Below are 9,431 nucleotides of genomic sequence, written 5' to 3' on the forward strand. Positions count from 1 at the left end.
AGGGTCCGGATAGGTCTTATTTAATCCTTTTCGCAAATAAGTTACTGTGCTATTTCCTAAGATTGTTCTTCGGAAATTACGACATTATACTGTAAACATTGTACGCAGCTTGCTATGTAGACACACGCCGAAGCATAGCAATCAGGTTTAAACGAGGAGCTTATCGACTGACGAAGTGTAAGGAGGCTCAAACGCCGATGATGAATTTTGAAAGAATGAAGGCAAAAAGAAAAATCGAGACAAAATTCTTTTCTAAAAACCGTTTGGTTGCATTGTCAACAAAGTTTATGTTGATTACGTATCATAGGATCTATTATTGTATTCATTTAAATTCAGGAACAATCTTCAACTCGATTAGACAGGTTACGTCTACTTCTGTTTATCCAGTTACTTTGACTACTAGAAGTTGGCATTAGGATAAGCTCAATAGTACATCTACTCTGTGTGTTTATTTTATCAACGCAGACCATTTGTTTGCTGTAAGAAAAATTCAGCCACCATATAGGCGGTCCTTATAATTAGAGAGACGTAATACAAATCATTTTTCCAGTGAACATCCCGTATTTTCTTCTGCTTCGCCAATTCTAATCGTCTGCTCTAAGCGAGTACGTGTCAAAGGTAACGAAATATTTCTATTATCCTAGCGTTATTTTTTAGTATTTAGAGTAAGTTTTTTTTACCTTAAGTTAGGACTAAATGGAACGTCCACATCATTATCCTACTAAGCCGTTCATACGAGCAAGGTCATTTTTTTATTACATCTAACACACGTTGCAATAAGGGTAGTTTCTTTATACACATTTAGTTATGGCTTTGTTTATTCCTAGGGATGACCTAATCTGCTTATTAGCTCATATAGAAAAGCAGAGGATTCAAAAGGCTCGACAACTGCCAGAGAACCTTGGACGAATAGATATACCTTTATGGTTAGAAATGTGCCAAAATTATAGAAGATTCTGGTTTCGCGAGGATCGAAAACAATCGAGGAACCTAAAAATTGCCTAGAGATATGCTAGCTTCATCGAACTGTTGCTTCTTACAAATGTATAAAGGGTTCTTTAAATTAAGACTATGACATAAATACAAGTAACATAACCTTTGAATTCATTTAATTTTAAATATATTTTATTCTTATATATTAACAGTTATCCCATCTACTCGTCCGATCCAATAGCAGATAATGGAAAAAAGCAACTCAGTAGATAATTACATTTAATGTTTACACTTTTCGAGTACGTATAGACAAAAATATATAATAATAATTAATGAAGAGAGACCGTGTATCGGTAACTGTGTATAAAAAATGGTAAAGTAAGTGCCCGTAGTGATTGGGAGATTAGATAGGGCATCGCTTCAGCGATTTCAATGAAAGACAAGTACAATTTATGGGTGCTTTTTCTACAGTTATGACTTTTGTCAGCCATAAGTTCAAGATGCTCTAAGGTAAGTCAGATTTGTATTCATAGACAATAACGAGTTGAGGTTGTCCTACTAAAGGAAGAGATTACCCCTTCGTATACTGACAATGTTTTTCGCATAATTATATCTTATCCTTTTGCCTATATATTATTTCCCAGGGCAGGACAACATAGATTGACATGAGTAAGAGCGCGGCGGTCATTAATGTAGTCATCGGTATATCTCCGTGATCAAGGAAAAGTACAGTATTGCCTAGAACGATTTTTTCAGGGTGCACCAGCAGGTCCAAAGTAACAGCCCTTTTTTCACTTTTCAAATGTTTTTTCATTGAGCACTTTTCACTTTAAACATTTAGCGGGGAAAAACTTCCCGTCGGTCTTCCGAGAACGTGTTCGCTCAATGTGATGAATGCTTTACCAGGACATATTGGGACATCCTAGGACATGAAAAGAGCGCACTTCGCCATGAACTAAAGTGGATTTTAATGGGATTCCAAAGTTATAACGAATTTGATCTACAGACCGCTTTTTAATCGCATAGCTGACTAAAATAGAATGGCTACATTTGTCTAGGTGTTAGATAATACGGCTATATTAGTAGGTCTTCTGCCTGCAACATGTCGGGTTCGATAGCTGCGGCAGTAATATCATATTTGTATTTGTACTTTGTATTGTACGTTTATTAAGATGAGTTGTAACACACAAGATACAATCCAAGACCCATTGATATGATGCCACGCTCGCCGATGCTCGTATGGGCATTTGGATAAGCAGCAGTGGGATTAAGCTGTTGAAATGCTTATGAGTACTCGGGAGATCAAGCGGACATTTATAGAGTCATAACGAAATTGTCCGAATGTGACAAACCCGTTACCACTAAAGAACAACGATCACCAATGTCAAAGGGGCTATAGAAGCTGAATCGGATGGCTCGATATCCGCCAGGAGGCACAAGCGTCAAACAGGATAGGTGAGACGAAGTGCAAGCAGAGGTTCATAAGGGTAAATGTAACAGTAACTTGTCCTCTTCCACAGTGCTACTAATATCAAGGTACGAAAAGGTGCGTTAATATCTATAAACAAGACAATACAAAAAAACAAAAAAACCACGAGATGTCCACACTTTTTAACATTGTCTCATCGGTACTTTTCTTGGCGAACAGAAATGTTGGAGAAACCGATTGGGTGGTCGATCGTAACCGAAGAAACAGTCGGCGGTCATATAGTAAAAGGCATTTATTACCTATATGCCTTCTGGGAATTTGTGTGAAACATAAAATGATGCATGTAGGTACTTTCAGTTACTATAAATACTACAAAACGGGTACGCTGTGTTGCGGATCGCGACCTAGCTGCTTATAGAATTTTTTTTTTATAGGTACAGAACGAGTCGTGTGGGCATTTCAACCATACTGGCAAAATAAATTAGGTATTCTTAATAACCGTGATACACCCGCTTCCTTTTCTTCATCCTAGTTCGTTCGAAAATTATCGTTGGTATCTCAGAATCTGGCGAGGCGCTTAAGCCTACCGTCTGCTTCACCCCGAATGGAGTGCAGCTGCCGAATAGTAATAGGGTCAACATTTCAGGCCTAAGGTCTTTCTTATGTGCGTACCTTTGTATCAAATGCATCACCCTGTGGTAGTTCTCAGTCATCACTATGGGAGTACAGATCAAAAATACGAACATGGCGCTTATTACAAGGCAATGAAGCTTCATCATGTGATATATGTCGCCTTTGTCTTCGTAACAGATTACAAATGGCAGCGAGGTTTTCCGTCACCTTCTGATCGCATCGAAATCTGAATTATGACTTTTCTTGAGCAACCTGAGCAGAAAACACGAGAACAAACGGAACTGCCACTGATTCTTTTATAGAAAGGTATCGTGCCAATATCTCGTAATATCCAATATGACCTGGCATCTACCTACTGGCTACCAGAGATAAACCCGTATGTGTCTACCGCGCATTATGCAAAAAAGATAGTAAGCAACAAAAACTGTTTTATTATTATTATTTATTTTCAAACATTTTAATTATTATTTTTTCAAATGTAACTACGCATTTAGCCCCGAAACCCAGCCACTACCATAATTCTATTGCTTCCCAATACCCAGGTATTTATGGAACTTTTCAACCCTGGTTTCAAAAGATGCATCGTTTTTAGCACTCTTTTATCGACTATGGTGTTGGTCTGTAAAAGGTAAAAACTTATATCGATTCTGGCATCGGTAGAGAATTTTTATAAGAATACACAACGTAAAACCTTCGTTTTTAAGATAATGGGATAATAATAGAAATGAAATATTAACAAAGCTTTAGAAATTGTATTTTGGTAACTACGCGTTTACTCAACTAACGCTTCTGTCCCGATGCTATTAGCAAATTCAACAATCTATTAAAAAACAGTTAGCCAGATTGAGGTGTTCAAGTTCGTACTTGCGAAAAATTCACAGAGAACCTATCCTAAAAACAAAGTTTGCATAAAATCCTAATGATTAACCCTTAAACCAAGCATTATGACTACAAAAATTACAAATTAACTCATGATTATAGACAGATGTGCCTAGTTTTTTATATATAAAAATAAACAATTTTCTTTATGGGAATTTATTCAGCAAATGATAAAATAGCTTTTACACGATTGACAAAAGTACCCTGAGAAGTAGACCTGATAAGAACAATTGCAAGTACCGACTACATGAATTTCATAATCAAGAACTGCTAGTTTACCTATATTTTCTGTTGACTCATTAAGGAATGCGTAAAAATATAATTTAACCTAGATAGCTATAAATTGCGAAAATTCTCTGTGAATTTTTCGCAAGCACGAACTTGAACACCTCAATCTGGCTAACTGTTTTTTAATAGATGGTGGTTTGTTAAAAGCTAAGGATGCCCAATGTTTGCTAAACAGCGACTTCGGTAGAGAGTTGATAGGATATATAAAACCTTCAAGTATACAGCCAAAGATATAGCCTATTCTCTAAAGGTTACATCCTTAGCGGCAGGAAGATGAAAGCCTAAATGTAAAAGCCCATATATCTAGCCAACTTTATAATTCAATATATATCTGTCTCGTTATTATGCAACAACAAAATAAACTCAATCCATAAGCTATTACGTAAGTCACACTCACCGATAAAAATCGAGCAGTGTTAATTTTTCGTTGCCTGCGTCGGATTTCGGATAGATATGGTGGTGAGTACCACGACAGTCCTCGTAATTCGTTTTCTAATTATTATATATTTGAAATCAACCGCGGTTTAGTAGCTGATCACTGGCTAGCGTCAGCGCTGCTTCGATTACTAGCAATTATAAAACCATTAAACATTGGCCGAAAACTCAGGAAGCAATTTAATGGTTATATCCGTTTATGGGTTCTTAGTAATAAATAGACAATAAGAAATAAATAGCTGGATCAAGGAGTGATATTTTATGAGGTAATTACTGTTGTTTGAATTGTAGATCGCGCGAAAACAAAATTGAATTTGCTTTTATACTTTGCACGGCTCCGCAATACATTATTAAGGATATCGTTACGTTTCGTCGGCTAACGATAAATCAATTTTGTGAGTGAACTTGAATTTGGGAAAATTTTTTAGTACGATGTTGCTCGTACACCAATAACATCAGTAGTTGGGCTTACTGTATCAAAATAACATTCTCCTAAATAAAAGACTTTTTCTTCATGGCGACAAACGTGATTTCGAACTCGAGTGACAGACGAAATTGAATCTGATCAGATTGTCAGTAAAGTACAACTACCAGCATAAACAAATCGTAGCAACAAAGGCCGTCTTAGCGGCCGCGGGTTAGCAGGAATCTGCTAGCAGCTATTTAGAAACCAGCAACCAGTTCAACGCTTAGATCTTTGTGTGTTCTAATAAATATAGATATTTCTAGTATTTGCATGCTGCCTCACAAAAATTACTAAATTTGTTTTATCTGATTGATTGGTGTTATAACGAAGCGGAATAAACAATGCGATCTTGACTTTGTCTCGCAGTTTTATCGTTAGCTATCGTCGTTAAAGTTCTTCATATCTTATACGAAGACGAAGCGCATCATTTCCCTTTTGCGAAAAGTAGCGGATACTTTAGTATCTATTCTAAACTTAATAAGCTTTTATGAGTTTGATATTGTTTTCTGTAAAACAAGCTTTTACAAAGACTTGAATACACTTCAAATTTTTACGTAGTCACCTTTATTGGTGATAGTAAAAATCCGCATATGCACAGGTCAACCACCCAATATAAGAACCAATTTAATATATTTATTTAAAATCTTTCCTAGATCTTTTAAAGGTAGTACAAGGAGCAACAAGCGGCATGATATCTATCACGGCTTCTCCCACACATAAGGCTCCTACACGTATTGGCGGACTCGTGAAAATCCGTTTTCGTGCGGAGTCTACGGTGAAACCCATGCAGTGAAAGAAAGTGACGACATGTTTGTATTGTTGTATGGGCATTACACTCGTTAGTTATAATCGCTTTCTAGGCAAAGAAATCCCCATTAATCTCCACAAATTCCGGCACCGACTCTTAAGCTTAGTCTTAGAGGCTTCCGTTGCTGGAAGCTCAAAGCGACCATGTAACCAGCTGGGAAGTACGCAAAGCAATTTCGGGTCAGTATGTGTAATCTCAATGTTCCTTTGAGAAAAAAAGGCTTCGTCGCGATTTAATTATTTGAGGTCTTCTACTGTAAGTTCTTCCCGAATGACGCATGTCCCATACGTCGCGATCGAAGCTACTTTGAGATCGAACAAGCCGACAGCGCTTGCAAGGGGCAAATGATGAGGTAATTCGATTGTTCACGCGGCCAACACTGTTTTCTCGCATCTTTTGGGAACGTGTGCAGTGAAACGTCTGCCGTTCGCGCTCTGAATTAGGAGATCGGTCAAAATAGGCGAGAGGTGATCTGGCAAAGTACTAGGTGTCAGTGGCCGCTGGTCTGTTTCCCCTTCTAGGTTCCATCGCCTTCGCCTTGATTAAGTTTACGATCTAAATAAACCCCTGTATAAAGGCAGACTAGAACTTACTGGAAGCTGTTTGATCGTATATATCACTACGTTGTCTGCACACAAGATGACTTCGATTGACACTTTCGACCTTTTCATTTGACCCAGAGGCCCTTCAACAAGATGAAGAATAGGAGTGTGTGTAGGTTGCCGTCTTGGGCCAAGCTAGCTGCCTGTGTAATAGGCGGGGCGTAAGCCACCTTGTCGGTGGAATCGCAGCGAGAAGAGTGTGCATATTTAAAGAGACATCCACATAACTTCCTCTTTCGGCGCTTTGGGAGTTGAAGGTTGCCTTGGAGTCGACGAACATCATGGAGTGTATTGCGCGATACGGTTACTCTGGGAGCAGCTTACTAACAAACGCTCTTTTTCGCTATTGCCTTCCATAATAACGGTGCGATTAGGCTATCCCTTCATTCAGGAATCACTAACAGGGTATCACCAGTCGGCTGGGAGCGCACCAGTATGTAAACATTCATTAAACGGTACCGTCTAGCATGGTGCAAGAATGACGAAACGAAAATGTCTATATCCAGATCGGTGGCTTCCTGTTGTGTAGGCTTCTAAGACTATGCGTTAGTTCCTATACTTTTAAAGCAACATCTTCGAGGGGTAATTTGTGACAGGCCACCGAGCTGCCGTTGTGGATTAGCCATTTGTGTTGAAAAAAACTTTAGAAAGAGGTAAAACCGGTGACGATTACTCTGACGAAAACAACTAGGACCTAGATATATAAGGCACGTGTAGTCTGTATAAAGCGAAATTCCACGTACTTTTTTTAAAATCTAAATAGAAACATCAGCTTCTTAGGAATACGTTGACAGTAGAACACTTTGTACTTAGACTAACATGAAACCCCTACTTCCTTTTTTGTGTCCTCTACCATTTAAAAACCCGTTAAGCTATGCCGACGGAATAAATTAACTTACCTATGTAAATAGAGTAAAAGCTACTAAATCTTTACCATTGAAAGAATCATTGTATGAGAATGCACTTGAAACGCATAGTTTCAAACAATTAAATTTGTCAATAGCACAAAATGAACGTTGGGTACCTATCGTTTTGTGCTGTCCTTGCAGTTTCTTAACAGCGGGATTGAGCACCTAGTTATATCTACTGGTAGATGTAATTACAGACATCGCGCTCTGTTTACGGTAAATTAGAAAACCAAAACTAAGCGCTAACGGTTGCGAAGGACCCGAAGATTTCGACTGTGTCTGCAAAATACGTTTGACGCTTGATAGATACAGAAAAAAAAAAGCAAGTTTGGAGCACGTTTTTTGACGGCTGTTAGTTGCCCTTGGTGCGACCTCTCAGATACAAATTTCTAGACAAATTCACTATATCTTCGAGCATACGTATTTACATATCTTGTGCCCTGATCGAGGGAGATTCGGTTTAAACAAAAGTCGGAAGAATACAGCTTAACATTAACAACTCCCATTAAAGTCTTTGTTATTTCGATAAAAAAGGAAAGCTCGAGTATTTAACAACTGCTGATTTTTCTCAATTCGAATTCTCAAATTAATTTTCATTAATAGATAAATAGTGAATCACCACTGAGTAAATTAGCTTTTGCAACATTGATCATATTTTTAGTATTTGCAATATCATTGTCCGTTATCTCTGAGTTGGTATCTTTCCAAGGCCTATTTTCATGTTACTGACTTCAGGCCACAGCTTTTCATCGGCAACGCCGGTAACACTCGCAAATAGACACTTGAAACATTTATTAGAGATTCGTCTGTGAGGATGTTGCAGTGACTGGATAAACTGTCGGCTTCAACCTCTACCACATTATGTCTTCCCGGCATTTGCTGAGAGAGTTTCTTTGCCTTATCTCAGGGAGACGGTCGCAAGGTTTGATAGAAAGGTTCCCGGTAAGAGTAGCAGCTTTGCACCATTGGCCTAACACAGATGAAACCTATTTCCCGTTATCGGTTTCGCTAATCAGAGTTGTTTAATAGATAGTAAACGATGTAAGAGTATCGGAAGCATTTATCGGAAATACGTAAAGCGTAAAAATCTGCCACCAATGGCTTGCGAAACAGATAACAGTGTTTAAAAATGAAAAGCCGGTCTGTTTGATTGAAACATCACAACAGTCCACTTTTAATCCGTTCTGAATACACTGCACAAATATAAATTTCTTGATTTATTGACCTTGAGCTCGAATATTTGAAAGTATTTCTGATGCAATGCTTAACGGCAGTGCCGCGCGCAAAACTCAAAACATTTATTTACATTACTTACGTCTCTCGAAATAACCACACCAAAGATTCTTGGGAAACGCTAAGTTACATCTCGAAAATCATGGCTCTTGCTGAAGGTTTGATGATAGCTTCGAATCTCCTGTTGCCCCTATTAATATTCGAACTCTCAAGCTACACGCTTTCCAATTTATAGTTTCGAAATCTCTACCTAGGAATCTGCTTACGACGCATCTATTATCCAAATGGACCCAACTCCAGGCACCGAGCGCTTGGCATTTTCAGGGCTAGCCAAAAACTGCCAGCTAAGAGATATACTGAAAAAACTTCATAGCGTAAAATGCGCAGACCCGTCCGTCTTCTATACATAAATGCATTACTCTTGCAGCCTTTGTTAAACTGTTTACTATATAGGACGACCTTTCGGTAGGATATGCACTTATACACTGAAGTCATACAATAAAATCATAGACAAGCATAACTTGCAAATCAAACTCAAAAGCCTGCAACAGCCTATATATAAAGACTAGTAAGCACTTGTGATTTTAACAGTGCCTTACTGCACAGTAAATTCGTATGTCTCTTTGTCACTAGCCTTTGTTTTAATACTAAATCCACTCTATCGACACTTTAGGGTTCCTAATGTCAGCTTTAGACTAACACTATCGATGAAATTAATCAGATCTAATTTTTGTATGGGATGCTAGAGTCTCTCCTAAAGGCCTAACTACATTTCCGTATCTCTTTTTTTTATTTCTAACGCGCAATATAGTTACTT

The 9,431-nt window shown here is 38.1% G+C and overlaps 1 long non-coding RNA gene across 1 annotated transcript; it reads right to left on the reverse strand.

Moving 5' to 3' along the window:
* Positions 1-1,103: 1,103 nt before the first annotated feature.
* Positions 1,104-5,157, reverse strand: LOC147758212 (uncharacterized). The gene is made up of 2 exons (XR_015318914.1): positions 4,560-5,157; positions 1,104-3,247 (listed from the first exon to the last, which is right to left on the reverse strand). It is a non-coding gene; the product is annotated as an uncharacterized LOC147758212 (long non-coding RNA).
* Positions 5,158-9,431: the final 4,274 nt, after the last annotated feature.

Source organism: Varroa destructor, unplaced genomic scaffold (assembly GCF_002443255.2).
Source record: "Varroa destructor unplaced genomic scaffold, Vdes_3.0 BEIS01000001.1, whole genome shotgun sequence".
In the NCBI taxonomy this organism is placed as follows: Eukaryota; Metazoa; Arthropoda; class Arachnida; order Mesostigmata; family Varroidae; genus Varroa; species Varroa destructor.